Source organism: Polypterus senegalus, chromosome 2, assembly GCF_016835505.1.
Source record: "Polypterus senegalus isolate Bchr_013 chromosome 2, ASM1683550v1, whole genome shotgun sequence".
NCBI classification, from domain to species: domain Eukaryota; kingdom Metazoa; phylum Chordata; class Cladistia; order Polypteriformes; family Polypteridae; genus Polypterus; species Polypterus senegalus.
Window position 1 is genome coordinate 99,651,725 of NC_053155.1, and position 17,301 is coordinate 99,669,025.

The following is a 17,301-nucleotide window of genomic DNA, read 5'->3' on the forward strand; positions in this document are numbered from 1 at the left end:
GGTACTGATACACGTGCTCTATCAAGGACAACAGCGCAGCATTGCCAGATCGCTTAGCAGTGTTGCCAGTCTCATTACTTTTCTGCCACACCTTGTATATGTATATTAGATTGTATCAGAAAGGATGAGTTATAAAAAAGGAAATTACGGGAGATTAATCCAAAACTGAAAATAATTTTATTTAGTCATATTTCAATGTTCTCAGTTTTATCGTGGTATGTGCACTATTCTATGGTTCTGTTTGTATGATTATTTTTTCTATTGTTGAAATTTTATTTATCATCAAAATTCAACAGAGGATTATTATTATTATTATTATTATTACTATTGTTGTTGTTGTTGTGTGAATTACCTATTTTGTTATTTGCTTATTATATTGTTCCTATTGTTTGATGGTCAGGGATATGTGGTTAGGGAAGGCAGGTGAGGCTCTGTCATCATGAAAATTAAAAAAAAACAATGATGATAACATAAAATAAATTTTATTTCTGTATGATTCCAATAACTTTGAGCATCTTTATAGTCGTAATAGCTGAATTGGCTAATTTCCTGTTCAAATACTGGGGAAAACTGCGAGGTGCGGCAGCGAAAAGCCTCACCTCCCCTCACCTCGGACTGTGCTGTCCCTCACACACGGGATTGATGGACGCAATTGGCGCGTGCCTGCTGCTGTCTCTCTGTATGTCGCCAATATAATCTTTGCACACGCGTTTATTATACACCCTGTGACATATTCAGTCTTGCTGATCGGACATAAAACTGCAATGAAATGGCATGAGTTGAGGCAGACAGTACCGTGCCACACTGAAGGGGGTCGCATGTGAGCCCAACAGGTGTTTGTTGCTGCTGCTCTTCTACGAGAGGCTCTGGGCGCCAAGATGTTAGCAATATCAGAAAGTCAAATGCACTGCAGCGGTCCGTTTATTTTTAGTTTTTGTTCCGACTGACTGCTAAAATGGAAGATTAAGATTTTTAAAACTATAGGAAAATAAGGAGGACTTTTACAAGAAAGAGATTTTCATGGAAAAGGATAGGCGCATGAACTTCATTTTCAAATAAAGGTAAGACAATAAACAGTTTTAAGGTCAAAATTGAAATTTGTTTTATTTGTGCACCACTGTGTACTTTCGTTTGTATTATATGAGTATGAATTGTGGAATTGCAACGGCGAATTTAGAACACATGGAGGGTGCAGAGCAAGTGCACTCTCTCCCCTCTCTCTCGCCACTATAAATGTAATGTTCTTTCTTAGCCAAATATGTATCTTACCTATCTGTGTGTAAAATACGGCAGCGTATGGCCCTAATACACTTCCATAGAAAACAGAGGATAGAAACTGAAAAAAATATCAGGATAAAAAAAAATTGTGCACTTTGAAGTAAAGTAGCAGTTAAATGAATAAATGTCATATCGCCGAGTGACATTTAGTGAGGTATGCGTGCTATTGAAAAAAAGTTCTTTTAAAACAAAAAGAGGGCAATGAAGAAAAAATTGTATAAAAGGAATTTCTATTCTTGTGTGATAGCTGAAATAAATTATGTGGAGGTTTTTTATTTATTATACTTCAGACAGCCATACTTATGTATACAGGCTGTTTTTTTCCGGCCAATTTCCGAGTGGCGACATGAGAGGAAGAAGTTATTAGACAAACTTTGAGCAAACGGGGCTTAGTTTGGAAGGTATTTCTTCTTTGTTGATACGGGACATGTTATAGTAATTTAAGCAGGGATACTAAAATGAAATACTAAAAGTGACTCTTATTTTGATTTTGCACTTTGTTTTTTTAATTAACTGAATTGATATTAGGAGAGACAAAATACATTTGTTAGACACATTGGTTGAAAATTTTGGACTAATTAACTCTCATATATATTTATTGAATGCTTTGTATTAATAGTTTCTATATGATATACAGTATCTATACATTGTATTTTTTCTGTTAATTTACAAGCCACTTGTGTGTGTGTTAAAATATATCAGGGTTGTTACAGACAAATAACATTTAACATTGGACTTTAAAAAGCACACCCTAAAAATTAAAAGGGACGTTGCACATGATTGGTCAAAACCTCTGGATAAGTGTCATCATTGCCACCTCAGAAATACAATACACTTTGTTCTTGCACAGCACTCCTCACCATGTGCTGCAACAACTCCCAAGGCAAAATGCAAGAATAGATCATATAAATCAATACATACAGAACCTGCTCATATAAAGGTACAGATTTGTTAAAATACACATTAAGAATCAAAGTAATAACAGATTAAGGTAAATGCAAACCAACAATATATGTTTATTAATTAATTGCAGAAATATGGCCACTTGACAACGGAGGAGATTAAATTGTTAGGAAGGAAAGTCAAAGACAAGATATTGTCCTTTTCAACTTGCCGCCCACCCCCTCCTGGGCATTCAGTGCTGGGCCATACAAAATGACGAAATGACCCTTCTCTGTGATGATTCCAGTCCTCCTACATCTGAGATGACTTTTGTATAGGCAGGAGAACAACTTGGCAGTGGAACAGTGGCACTAAGTGCCACCATTAGATATAGAATAGAGGATGGTTAGTAATGGTTTATAATTTTTTTATTTTTTATATTTTTTGCACAGATGACTAAAAGACAGAGAGTCATTATGCACAGCTAATTGGCAGCTCTAGTCAGGGTGTTCTAGACTAAAATAGTGAGTTTTCACTCACTACTAACTCATTGTATTTCTTATAATAGCAGGCAAACTATAGCATTGCTTCAGGGCCTGTAATTAATATACACAGAATATTCAGGGAGGTAAATTATAATATATAGAAACTAAGTTTTCATTTTATATATTAAAATGTACCAAGCAGTTATATGGGAATAATGTATTTTTTTCTTTTTAACGATATTTTCATCTTGGGTGTTTAATTGATTTTCATTCTACTTTTCTAGGTGTTCTAATTGTAAGTAATGGATTAATTAAACAATTGGTTAGTGGGTCTAATGTTAAAGTAGTTTCAGCCTTTGATTATTCAGTGTTGTTTGCCTGGGTGTCTGCTCTGCTCGTTTTTAATTGTTATTATTAAGACACAACGATGGGGGAAAACTGCACAGAGAAAGGGCAAAGTATAATGAAATCAACAAAAGAGAGTTAAGCATTTAAATCTATAGCAAAAGCAGAAATATCACTAAATCTATACTAATAAAAGGCAAAGCCCTCACTGACTCACTGACTGACTGACTCATCACTAATTCTCCAACTTCCCGTGTAGGTAGAAGGCTGAAATTTAGCAGGCTCATTCCTTACAGCTTACTTACAAAAGTTGGGCAGATTTCATTTCGAAATTCTACGCGTAATGGTCATAACTGGAACCTATTTTTCTGCATACGCTGTAATGGAGTTCAGCTGGAAAGCCGTTGGGGGCGGAGTTTCTTCTGACATCATCACGCCCCCCACGTAATCACGTGAACTGACTGTCAACGCACTACGTAGAAAACCAGGAAAAGCTCCAAAACGCGCTGAAGAAAACATGCAGTATATAATTGAGAAGGCAGCGAAACAATAAGAAGCGAGCGAGTGACATATACACTGAATCCTCCAGGCACTACTTACAAAAGGTTACATTGACAATCGCACAGATGAGAAGCTTCGATGCATGTGCTCCATAACGCATTAAAAAAAATTATGCATTTAATCACAGTTTCAATTCCAAGCAAAGGGGAACTTGTGTCAATGCATGATTTCCTGGTACACCGATTACATTGATCAGCGCTTCCCAAAACCTCAGTACTGTATATAAAGACAGTCTTGGAATATTTCGAATATATAATGTAAGCGCTGGATAGTCAAAACTTGCAAAGATGCCTACATTTAACTTACATTCCTACCAAAGACATTTCTATCGACTAAATAAAAATTCCTTCTATTTAAAATTTAAATAGAACTTGGAACAGATGTTCATAATATCCACGCAGACTTGCACGTGAGAGCGGGAGTCATCCGTTTTAAATAAATTAAGATTTTGTACAAATAATGTTTTTCATTTTTCTTCCTTGTTGGATTCTGGCACCCCCAGCAACAGTTGTTCATATAACAAAGTGTAAAATGTTATCTATAATTTTATTTTTTTTGTTATGGACTTCCCCAAAACTGTTGATCCCTGTAAATAGTTTATAGTATAACAACACTATAATCTGTTGTAGCACGGCGTTAATTAGCGCCCACCTCAAAACCTGCGTGTACCACGTTTTTGGCTCTAACGCTAGAAGCGCGGTGGATGCTGTGGGGGTAAGTTCTGGTTTCTGTTTCTTTCCGATATTTTTTTTCATTTACTTTGTGTTAATAATTTATAATCGATTTAATTTATTACTTAATAGGCAGAGGAAAGAAGACGTGTATGTGACGCTCTATTTCTTTCTTTTGTTTTGCAAAGATACGCTATATAAATATATATATATTTTTTCTTTTCATTTGTTAAGAATAGATATGACAACAACACTCATATCAATGACAAAACAATTACATTAACAATCATGTTATGTTTTTTTTTTTAATTTTTCCTTTTCTTTTTCATAACTTCTTTTACACACTACTCCACTGCGAAGCGCGGGTATTCTGCTAGTGTCTTATAAATGTAAAATCATGCTGCTGTGCTTTTCTGAATATAGAATAAAAGAAAAATAATACCTACATTAAAAATGTATATATATATATATATATATATATATATATATATATATATATATATATATATATACTGAGTATATTTTATACATAAAATATATACCTTGCATAACTGAATAACCCTTATGGCACAATAACAATTCAATATATTTATGGTCACTACAGTGTTTGGATTTAATAATCTTCATGCGGGAAAAGGCTGACTCGCATAAATAAGCAGAGCCAAATAATGCAGTCAAGGAGGTAGCTCTTATAAGGACTTCTTATGCTTAATGATCGAGTGACTCACCCAGAGCGATGCTTCGATGTGTCTGCCTTTGATTTTGAATTCAGCCAAGTGAAAAATGACGGCTGTCCGATTAACTGCAGTTTTTGTTCCCTCTCCTTTCTCTTTTTCAGATCGCTGTTCTGAAGGAAGTCAGTTTTGTAGTTTTTATGAACAGTTCGAAAGTGCCTTTCCACATTTTCCTTCTTTGGAATAGCAATTATAGATTGGCATATCAGACAAACGCACTTCAATTGTGACATTGTGAGAGAAAAAAATTCTCTTCCAATTCCACATCCAGCCCATACCCTCCCCAAACAATTTTTTAAACATCCCTTCTTTAGTCAATATAAATTGGAAAGCTAACTAGATCACAGCCGGAGTTTTGCAGTAGCTCGTGCGTTTCATCGTGGGTGTGGGATGACCAGTGTGTTAGAAGAAAAGAGATCTCAGACTGGCCGCCCTGTATGTCAGTCAAGTGGCAAATGCCATAGGCATTGATAGACTAACGTTTGAAAAAATTTTTTTGAATGCAACACAATCTACCTGCACTACCTTTCTGATCTACCGGTCGATCGCGATCAACATCTTGGGCACCCCTGCTTTATATAATAGTACCTTCTTTTGACTCCAAAATAGCCAACATTGTTTATGTCAGAGATTTAGCAAGGTTCCCTAAATTGCTTAGGGATTTCAGTCCATACTGACTCACTTGAATCATGCATATGTTTCAGATTTTTAAGTCACATCATGTTGCAAACCTGCCTTTCCACTGAATCTCAAAGGTGCTCAACTGGCCTATTTACAGGGTACAGTGTATCACATTGAAGGAAACTACATTTACTGTCATGTTTGTGGAATCTGTTCACTCATAATGACTCAGCTTAGAGTCAACAAATTACCTCACATGCATGTCTTAAAATGATGTTTTAAAATGTTCTTTATGTTTTTACATATTTTTTGGAGAACTTGGTCATGGTCACATAGGTGCGGAATGTACACCCATTTAAATTCAGTCTACAAATAAAACTTATAGGCCATATAGAGGGTTAAAATCCACACTGATGTAATAAAATATAAAAGACACTTTGATTCTAATTATATAATACCTATAAACCACATTCCTGACTATATACATATTTACCAAATGTTATAAATGAGAAAATAAAATGTATGCAGTGCCTTTCTGGACTCTCATCCCAGCGTGTTAAAACAGAGTATGGTTGTTTGCTTATACATTTTATAGTGCGGGTATTGGTAGTCAGAGTCTTACAGATGACTAGAAGGAGCAATGAACCCATCAGGCTGTCATTTACTAGGCCACACTGAACACTAAAGGCGGTTCTGCTGAGGTTGAGTGTCTCAGTTAATCAGCTTTCAGTTAACACTTCCTTAAATGCACTAAAAAAATTAAAAGCAGTTGACGATTGCAGACATGTTGTATTGAGGTGTCAGAGACAAGTCATGGGTCAACCCTGGCCATTTGTGTTTGAAGGTCAGATAATTTTCAAAATCCAGGATACTGTTTATTTAGATATGAGCTTAAACTTTACATAAGGTAACTGTGACTTCCCCGTCCAGCTTTCCATGGCTGTCTGGGGTCAATGATTGTTCATGCAGCTGCTGATTTGTCTGGACAGCATAACCCCTGTGTTCAAAACAGAAATTGAAATGCATTTTCAGGTAAGGGGGTTGCATATAAATACAAAACAATCTGTTTGTGTCTTCTCTTCTTCTTATTAATTTGCTTCTGCATGATCATTTGCATTGTGTTTATTTTAATGCTTCTTTGTACAGCACTTTGGCGCAACCTCTGTTGTTTTAAATGTGCTTTTATAAATAAATAATCTAATCTAATCTTGTAAAGCGTCAGTGATTTTAGAGTCAATTGGACATCTGGCTTATGGGCAGGAAGGAATGAAGGCCGGGGGCTGCAAAATAGAGAAAAGCAAAAGTGAAGGCTTGGGAGTGGTACTGAAGTCATTCCAGCAGATAGAAAGTCCAAAAAACAATGAAGGCAGGTCCATAGGGACTTTGTTGGATTATTAATTGTCTGATATTCTATGCACCTCTCCTAATTTTTTCGTTTAATTAAATCACATTTTATAGTAATAGCATTTTTCTTATTGGTAAGCACATTTATTTATAAGAGGCTGATAACAGAAATGAAAAACACCATAATTTAAGAATGCTAATTACATAAAAAGCAGGTATTCTATGCAGATGTTATCACAGAGATGACTATCATGCCATCATCCTTCAGGGTTTTGTAACTGGATTAGACAGAATTTTTAATAAGAGACTGGCAGGCAGCTCCTTTTTGACTTTGGCAAATGAGTTATGGGGGACAGATTCACAGGAAATAATTTTATGTTAAACTATAACCAAAACATGAACCATGAGTTGTAGGACAAAATAAAACAAAATAATTTGTTATGGCCAAGCAGGAGTTTGATATGTCTAGAAAAAGGACAACAAGTAATTAGAATAGGAGAGTCTTAATTCAATTCAGTTCAATTTTATTGTTCCAAAATGAAAGTTTGGTTTGCCAGCGGGTTTTACAGAGAAACCACGGCATGACATTAAAAACACATCAACAAAGAACACAGCCGTCCAACATAAACTTAGAACAAATAAGTAAAATATATCAGTGGGCATAATGTGGTGAAAACATTAGATCACAAATATTAGACATATAAATAAAACCAGCATTTAGACTGGCCTAATGACTGATGCAAATGCTAACTGTTGTGAGTACCATAACGGATGGAATGGAGTCTAACTGGGATCGAAGGCAATTCCTTCTCTGGTGAGAAAGCCATAATGTAAGAAAATGGGTGGACGGGTATTCCATCCTGATTGGTTGTTGGTACCTTTCCCGGTCGAGAGACCATAGCAGAAGGAAAGAGGATGTCTATATATACACTGCTCAAAAATATTTAAGGAACACTTTGAAAACACATCAGGTCTCACCTGGAAAAAAATCCTGCTGGATATCTCTACTGATATAGACTGGGTAATGTGTAAGGAATGAAAGGATGTCACATCATTTGATGGAAATGAAAATTATCAACCTACAGAGGGCTGAATTCAAATACACCCCAAAAATCAAAGTGAATAAATGATGTGGCAGGATAGTCCATTTTGCTGAAATTTCATTGCAGCAACTCAAAATCGTACTCAGTAGTTTGTTTGGGCCCCACATGCTTGTATGCATGACTGACAACGTTGAGGCATGCTCCGAATGAGATGAGAGATGGTGTCCTGAGGGATCTCCTACCAGATCTGGGCCAAGGCATCACTGAGCTCCTGGACAGTCTAAGGCGCAACCTGGCTACGTCGGATGAACCAAAACCTAATGTCCCAGAGGTGTTCTATTGGATTTAGGTCAAGCAAGTGTGAAGACCAGTTAATGGTATCAGTTCCTTCATCCTCCATGAACTGCCTGCATACTCTCACCACATGAGGCTGGGCATTGTCGTGCACCAGAGGGAACCCAGGACCCACTTCACCAGCATAGGGTTTGACAGTGGGTCCAAGGATTTCAAGGTGTCGTTGTATAGCCTGTAGAGGTCTGTGCGTCTCTCCATTGATATGTCTCCCCAGACCATCACTGACCCACCATCAAAACCAGTCATGCTGAATGATGTTACAGGTAGCATAACATTCTCCATGACTTTTCCAGACCCTTTCACATCTGTCACATGTGCTCAAGGTGAACCTGCTCTCATCTGTGAAAATCGCAGGGCACCAGTGGTGGACTTGCCAATTTTTGCTTTCTATGGCAAATGTCAATCAAGCTCCATGGTGATGGGCAGTGAGCACAGTGCCCACTAAATGATGTTGGGCCCTCAGGCAACCCTCATGAAGTCTGTTTCTGATTGTTTGGTCAGAGACATTCACACCAGTGCCCTGCTGGAGGTCATTTTGTAGGGCTCCTGTTCCTTCTTGCCCAAAGGAACAGATACCGGTCCTGCTGATGGGTTAAGGACCTCCTACGGCCCTGTCCAGCTGTTTTAGAGTAACTTCTTGTCTCCTTGAATCTCCTCCATGCCCTTGAGACTGTGCTGGGAGACACAGCAAACCTTCTGGCAATGACACGTATTAATGTGCCATCCTGGAGAAGTTGGACTACCTGTGCAACCTCTGTAGGGTCCAGGTATCGCCTCATTCTACCAGTAGTGACACTGACTGTAGCCAAATGCAAAACTAGTGAAGAAACAGTCAGAAAAGATGAGGAGGGAAAAATGTCAGTGGCCTCCACCTGTTAAACCATTCCTGTTTTGGGGGTCATCTCATTGTTGCCCCTCTAGTGCATCTGTTGTTAATGTCATTAACACCACAGCAGCTGAAACTGATTAACAACCCCCTCTGCTACTTAACTGACTAGATCAATAGCCCAGAAGTTTCATTAACTTGACGGTATTCTCTGATTAAAAAGTGTTGTTTTAATTTTTTTTGAGCAGTATATTTTCCAGATACACTGGGTGGCAGCATTCTTCTGCCAGGTCTTTCATTTGTACATCTGCAGGGCATGCTGGGAGTTGTAGTCCAAATGGTCTGCCCTGATGGGGTACTTAGGTGCTGCCTTGGGGATCTGCAGGATAGCAAAGTCCTACTTTGTGGGCGCTTCTGCTTAAGCTGGAAGTGCTTCCCATGTGATCTGTTCTAGCACTAGAATTACTCGTGGGTCTGGCATAAAAGCAGCCTCCTCATCTTTATCAGGAAGTCAGAGTCCGGAGGCAAAGAGCAACACTCACCTGGAGGAGCGGAAGGAGAAGGGAAAGGACTGTTTATCATTTGTGATTGTGGTGTTTCGATTCTGTACATCAAAAGAAGGTACTGTGATTAATAAAAGAACTTTTATTTGAACTTGGAACTGTCTCATCCAGTTGTGTCTGTGATTTGGGGCCTTTTCTGCTCATACTGTTCATCTTATGATTTAAGCCTGCAGATGTTTCAAAAGTTCAACTTGTTTACAAGTTAACAGCAGTTTAGTGTTATGAGACCAGACATGATTCTTAAATGAAAATACTCATCGGAGACAACCAATGTTAATAAGTTTGTATTGAGTAGTGGAGAAATCCTGCGCTACAAAGGCTACACCCACAGAGCTTCTTCCTAAAACATCTGCCCTCTATTCCTCCATTTTAAACTGCCACTGGGGATTCAGGAAGAGAACAAAAGAAAGTGAAAAAAAGATTTGATGCTAAAAGAAAATAAAAAGCTAAAGCTGCTGGTATTAATTCAGGAGCTCAGTAGCAGAGGGTAACTGAAGCCTAATTATATTAATTTGTATATTTTAATGAGTGCTAAGACAGAAAAGATGCGTTTGAAAAATGCTTCTGTCTGTTATGATATCTTTCTGTCATTTTGAATATTACATCACTATATGTCATAACCGCAAACAGGTAACCATTGTGGTCTATGGATATACAACGTGTTAAAACACTGCTCCTATATTCTAGCAGGCTATGCTTGCATTATCAGTTACACAGTACTTTTAACTTCTTTTAGTAATGCATTTAGATGTGCAGTCAGAAGGTGGATTTTGTGTAGCTTTGTCGTTCTTTTGCTGGTGTTGTTAGGCAGATTTGCTAATTCGGGTGTGTTGAGTACTGAAATCTGCATCTCCCATGGCTCTTCATTATCAGTTTGCTTAACTGCAGTCATTTTGATAGAGTGTGACACACCGTTTACTTCAATTGCATATTTTGCAATTCATATTTTCACAAACACAGCTACCAATTATTTCAAGCTTACATCAACTCCTACACTATCATCATAACGCTGAACAAAAGAGAGCACACACAGCACATGCGACAATATATCATTCACGTTTGATGTCTTTGAATGCCAGTGTTTAATGTGAGTGTATAGAAAGATTTTTTTTCCTTCCAACAAGTTATGTTCGTTATTAACATGTCCAATCTGCTCTCTGAATACGCAACACACATGTTTAATCAGGGTCTTTTTAGGAGACAGTTTATCGTACTCAAAAGCTTGTTTTCTGTCAGAGCAGCTTAATGAGAAAACCTCTGATCTTTGCAGCTCAAAATCACTGTCCATTCTTTGAGTACTGCCTTAATGAGGCATTGGATTGGTTTAGAAATGTGATACTCAGTAAGCCGTCTAGCTATTCCCACCCAGGTTCAAGTAAAATTCACTCATGGTTGTCTCTAGACATTATGAGTCTGGCTTCAGCGAGACTAATAGCAGTTGGGATGAAGGAGTATTTGAATTGTTTGCTTTTTGTTCTTGGTAACTTGATGCTGTGACCAAATGACAACTAAATTTAAGGATTTACAGGGTGAGTTCTGTCTAACAGAATAAACTGTACCTTCCGAAATACATGCTTGTTAAACAGGTCTGTGAGATTTGGGTCCATGTACTTTTTGGTATCTGAAATTTCATTTTAGAAGCAAAAACGAAAAAACAAAAATTTTCAGATTTTAATTTTTGATTAAAGAATAAAATGAGGGAAAATAATGTATTTTTAAATTCTGTGGTAACAAACAGTCATAAATTTAAAATTACACATACTTTTCTGGATTTATTTGTGATTCAAATAATGAAAGTGTAATAGCTCAAAAACAACAAAATAGTTGTCTGAAACCGGAAGTATTTCTTCTTCTGTGTGATTTTTGATGACACGTGCGAACAGTCCTCCTCACAACACATCGATCGAAGGCCTTGAAGTTAAACTGGCATAAGCAGAGGATGGACCATTACATTGTTTTTCAGAACAATAACAGAGTGACACTCCAGGACGAGGACATGACTGCAGAAAAACTGAGTCTCATCTTTCAGGTAAAAATACAATCTTTGCAAATTTTGCTTCATTGATGTAGCATTGTTACACTAGTGTGCACTGTTAATACTTGAAACATTTACTAATTAGCTAGTAACAAGTAGCCAGTAAAAGTCAATAAGCAACCATTCACACATTTACACACATTCAAAATGTTAGCACTATAAAAATTGCAAGACTTAGTGTTAGTAAACGAATTCACCAAATGTTAGCTGTTTCGCACTAAGTAACAACAATAACGCTCAGAAAAGAACTGCTACATCAATGAAGCAAAGTTTGCAAATCTTGTAGTTTTACCTGAAAGAAGCAACTCCGTTTAATAGCAGTCATGTCCTTCTCCCGGAGTGTCACTCTTTCACTGTTCTGAAAAACAACGTAATGGTCCATCCTCTGCTGATGCAAGTGTAACTTCAAGGCCGTCGATCGATGTGTTGTGAAGAGGACTGTTCGCATGTGAATCAAAATTCACACAGAAGAAGAAGTACTTCCGGTTTCAGACAACAAAAATGCGTCTGTTATGTTGTTTTTGATCTATTACACTTTTATTATTTGAAACACAAATAAATCCAGAAAAGTATGTGTAATTTTAAGTGACTGTTATTTGTTACCATAAAATTAAAAAATGCCTTATTTTCCCTCATTTTATTCTTTAATCAAAAATCAAAATCTGAAAGTTGCTTTCATTTTCGTTTTTTCATTTTTGCTTCTAAAACGAAATTTAAAATGCCAAAAAGCACACGGACCAATTTGACTGACCCTGTAATTTTTTCAGCTTCATCTTACAATTTGATTCATTCTGTTTTTGTTATTGACATTAAGATTTCCAAATCAGTCCAGCAGAACATAAATAAAGACAGATTCAATATAAGCTTTATAAAAGAGCAACATAATGGAATGACTCAAACAAAGACTTTGTCAAACAGTTGAGGTGCTGTTGTCCCTTTTTGCAGATTGCTCCTATTTTTAGTTATATATATTTTGAGTCTATGATTGTTCCCAGATATTTAGAACTTTCAACAATCTCTATTGCCTGTTCTTTGATGATTGCTTCTAGTAGGTGAATGGTGTTTCTTTTGAAATCAATTATAAGTTCCTTAGTTTCTGTAATAGAAAAGACTCATCACACCAGTTAACAAAATCATCTACCAGTGGACCATGACTGGCTAACAATCACTGAGTCAACAGCAAATTTTGAGATGAACCTGTTTTTAAATTTACTGTGACAACCATTAATATACAGTATAGAAGACGTACAAAAGTGGTGAAAGAACACAACCCTGAGGGGACCTGTGAATGAGGACAGCATGTCACACGGACAACCATTGACTTTCACTCTATGAGTCATGTGTGTTTAAAAGTCAACCCTGCCCAAGTCCCAATTGAAATCTTTTATAAGTCTCTCTGCAAGAAGGTGTGGTTGGATGGTGTTACAAATAGGGGCTTTAGATGAGTCTTGATGCCCCCCAAGTGGTTATATAACAGATGAAGCAAACTAACAATGGCCTCCTCTGTCCCTCTATTAGACTGCCTGGCAAACTGAAATGAGGCTAATAAACTCTGGGCTTTCTCCATTAGCTTCCTCTTTGTAAGTTTTTACAAAATGTCATAACTAGTGATGTCAGAACTGGTGTCATTTGTCATTGGTCTGTTGTCATTTTTGAGTTTTTCGGGTTTATGTTTTTTTGCTACTGGAATTACTGTAGCCTGTGTTCACAGCTTTGGGACTTTCTGCTGTTGTAATGACAACCTAAAAATGAATAAAAAAAAAACCAATCTAGGTAGTTGGGATCTTTGCTTGTCTCTGTGATCTTAGCATATTGAGTTTTGTTTACTTGGTTTGATGTCCTACCAAACTTTTAACATTTGCTTGTCCTTCATCTTCATTTTTCTGTCAGTACAATGATGGCGTCACCACAACAGCATTAAAATATACAGTATGGAAAATGAAAACAAAAATATACAACATTCCAAAATGAAATCAAATGAATCAGAGCAGTAGATAACAAACTCCTGACATTTAGACTTTGAATGGAAAAACCCAGCTGCTTGTTACCAGCACTAAAAGTGACCTCAGTGATTTGGAAAAAGGACGCTGACTCTTAGCTCATTTCTGGCAAGAGCTGCAGTGACAAAGGTGTTTCAAGAAACGCTGACTAAAAAGCGTGGGGAAAAAAGAAGTTGTTGAGAATCAGTGGATGAAAGTGCAAACTGTGATGTGATGTCAGTGCATTGATTCAGGTGTAAATCAACTCTGAGCTGATTCAGTCTTAGCTGAAGTGTACTGACATTTTCCTAAAAGCTTGTGATGGTCCAGCACCCTAGTAGAACAATTCCCCTAAGCGTTTCCCTTATTTTGTCAGTTTCCTGTATATGTGTTTGAATTGTACTGAAACCAAAGGTAAGTGTTTCGGTTGAATTCCATCTCCATTTTAATTTTATCGACTATGAAAATATTAAAGTGCTAAAGAATGTCTACGCACGAAGCAGAATTTGTGTGTTTATCTGAAGTGATTCACAACTACCGCCAGGGTTTAGGGTTAGGGAAGTAATTAGAGATTCACAGCAAACTCTACAAACTAGTAGTGTTGTCAAGCACATTATGTCATGCTGACCATGCATATAGGTTTATAGCGTTACAATCTGTCTGGTTCTGAAAACACAAAGACACAAAGTCAGCCTGGCCCTAAAATGGAGAAAAAAAGCACACGCTAAAGAAACCAAGACTGAAGACGTCCGACAGACAGGCGCACTCGGCCATCAATTCCTGGCTCAGATCCCCAGTGCCAGGCCTTACACATCCCTAGCACCGAGCCACACACCCGACTCCTACCATCAGTTCTTCAGTGTCACCACATAATGGGCCACTCCTACTTTCCTGCATTGATCAGTAGAACCGCCCCTTCTCCAGTTCCAAGCTTCTCAACCACCTGTCTTTCATTGCTCTGTACCAGCTCCCTTCTCTCGCTCCTGCCTTTCGCTCTTTCTTTCTTTTCTTTCATTTCAACCTCCATTCTCTGCTTGTTGTTCTCATTTCTTTCCTTTCTCATTCTCTTTTCCCTCTTGCCTAACTGGGCACAGATGTGATACACCGCTGCCTCCGAGGTAAGAATGAGGCACCTGACTGACGTTCACATTCGCATGTGTATGTGTAATCAGCCAGACACCCCAATCATCCCTGGAGTGAATCACACTCATGCACACCTACACCTAAATGAATCCTAAAATTATTTTATTTAACATCGCACTTTGACACAGACCATTCATCACAGTGTTGTTTACCTGAAATACATGAAGGAAAAATACATGTTTCAGAGTTAGTGGTATAAACCCGGGTATTTCCAAATTGTTGGAATTTTTGCAACTATATTTTTGGTTACCGGGCATGGTAAATCATGTGGCTGACTTTACCAAATGATGTAAATTTAATTCCCAGTCAAGATAGAGGTTATTGCAACCTATTAAACTTCCTTCTCGTCCATGGTAGGATATCTAAGCTGATTTAATTTCCAACCTCCCTCCGCCTAAGGGACATACAGGAATTCTGGCCATTGTTTCTAAATCTGCTGATTTTGTACCTCCAAGTGCTCAATCAACTGTGAAGAAACTAACTGAAATCTGTATTCAAAACTATTTCAGACTTCATGGGATGCCGAAATCTATTCTTTGTGAATAGGTCCCCCTGTTTGTTTTTAGGTTTTGGAATGGATTTTATAGTAAATTAGGAACTGATGTGAAATTATCATCCAGATACCATCCTAAGTCAGCATTTTGTCAACCTTTAAGTATTTGCGACCTGAGTTTTCATAACAGTTTTAATTGCGCCCCCCCTAACGTTTTTTTGAAAGGAGCACACTAATGCCAATTTGTTCTTTTTTAATTAATGATATATATGCATTTTATTATACCTACTTAACTTTTAACTAACTCTATATTTATTTTTCTAGTCTCAGAATGTAGTTTAAGTTAATTTGTTTTGGTTTCAATAGATGTATTTTTCATATTTTTGATTTTTGTTTTCTTTTTTTCACATCTTCACACGCCCCTTTTGTTATTTCGCCCCCATAGGGGGGCCCTCACCACAGGTTGAGAACCATTGTCTTAAGTGCTATGGAGACAGAAGAAGTACAATGAAGAGAGCAAATCAAGATTTGAAAAATTCTGTTTGACCATTAACGCATTTCGCCCTTGATTGGGTGGATGTGCTGCCTTTGGCTGAATTTTCGTGTAATGCATTATATAGCTCTTCTCTCAAAGTGTCACTGTTTGAGTGTCTGTTTGATTTTAAGCCACCTGTTTTGCATTTTTTTTGCATCTTTGATTCCAGCTCTTTTCACATTTTTGCCTTTCATAATGTAGCAGTTGGACCATGTTTTGGGAACATTTGTTGTTGGCAGAGAATTCTACTAAAGAGTGTACTGATCAGAAACATTGTCAACAACCCTTATTTAAGGTGGGACAGAAAGTGTTTCATGATATTTACTTAAAATTGTTTTCCTGTAAGTTGGGTCCTAAGTATATTGGGCCATACACCATTCTTAGACAGGCCCCTGTTATGTATAAATTGGTTCTCCCAGATCATAAGAACCCAAGCTTCATTCTACCTGTCATATCTTCAGCCAGCTCATGCTGGTTGTTTGTCTGGTACTTCACTCCCACCACCTCCCCCAGAGGGTTATCAGAAATTTGAGGTCTGCAAGATATTGGATTCTAGGAAACAAGCATCTAATGTGGAATATCTTATGAACTGTCATGTTTATGAACCTGAGGATCTCTTCATGTATATACTCCTTGGCTCCTTGCCAAGTTTCATCATCTAGAATGGGATTGAGGAATTGGTACCAGGATACCCTATGGACACAAAAATCTGTGGATGCTCACCTCTGTAGTATAAAATGGTGTAGTATTTGCATTTAATCTGCACACATTCTCCAGTATACTTTAAATCATCTCTAGACTACTTATAATACCTGATATACTTGATAGAATGTAAATGTTACGTAAATAGTTCTTATACTATATTAATTAGGGAATAATGATGTTGGCAAGAAGATCTAAGATTTTTATTTTCTCTTCAAGTGATAGCACTTTATGCTTCCTCATAGCCTTTGACTGATTAAACTGCTTTTTAGGAGCCATTTTTTTCACAGAAGCAAAGTGTGCACGCAATGTAACACTGAGGGCCTCACAGTGCCTTACAGACGGGATTGCAGGCTATTTAAAGAAACACAGGGCAGCTCTTGTGTGTGTTCCTGTCAATAACAATGGTTTTGTTGCTTGAAACTTTACTATTTAATTCACATTGTCCTGCTTATTTACTGTCTGTGTGGGTCCAAGCTGATTCCAGCTGGTGCAGCTTTCTGTCTAGATAAGCTTACCTAAGTTTAAAGCCAGTTTGCCCTGGCCAGGTGTCTTCAGGCTGATGGACGGATTCACTTTAAATGGTTCAGAGGCTGGGCAGCAATGGTTTAAGGAAATCCAATTTCAGTTTAACTTTTTGGTTAGTGATTGTTTAGTCATCTTTGAGTGTCTTTATTTTTCAGAATATATGTACAGTAATCCCTCGC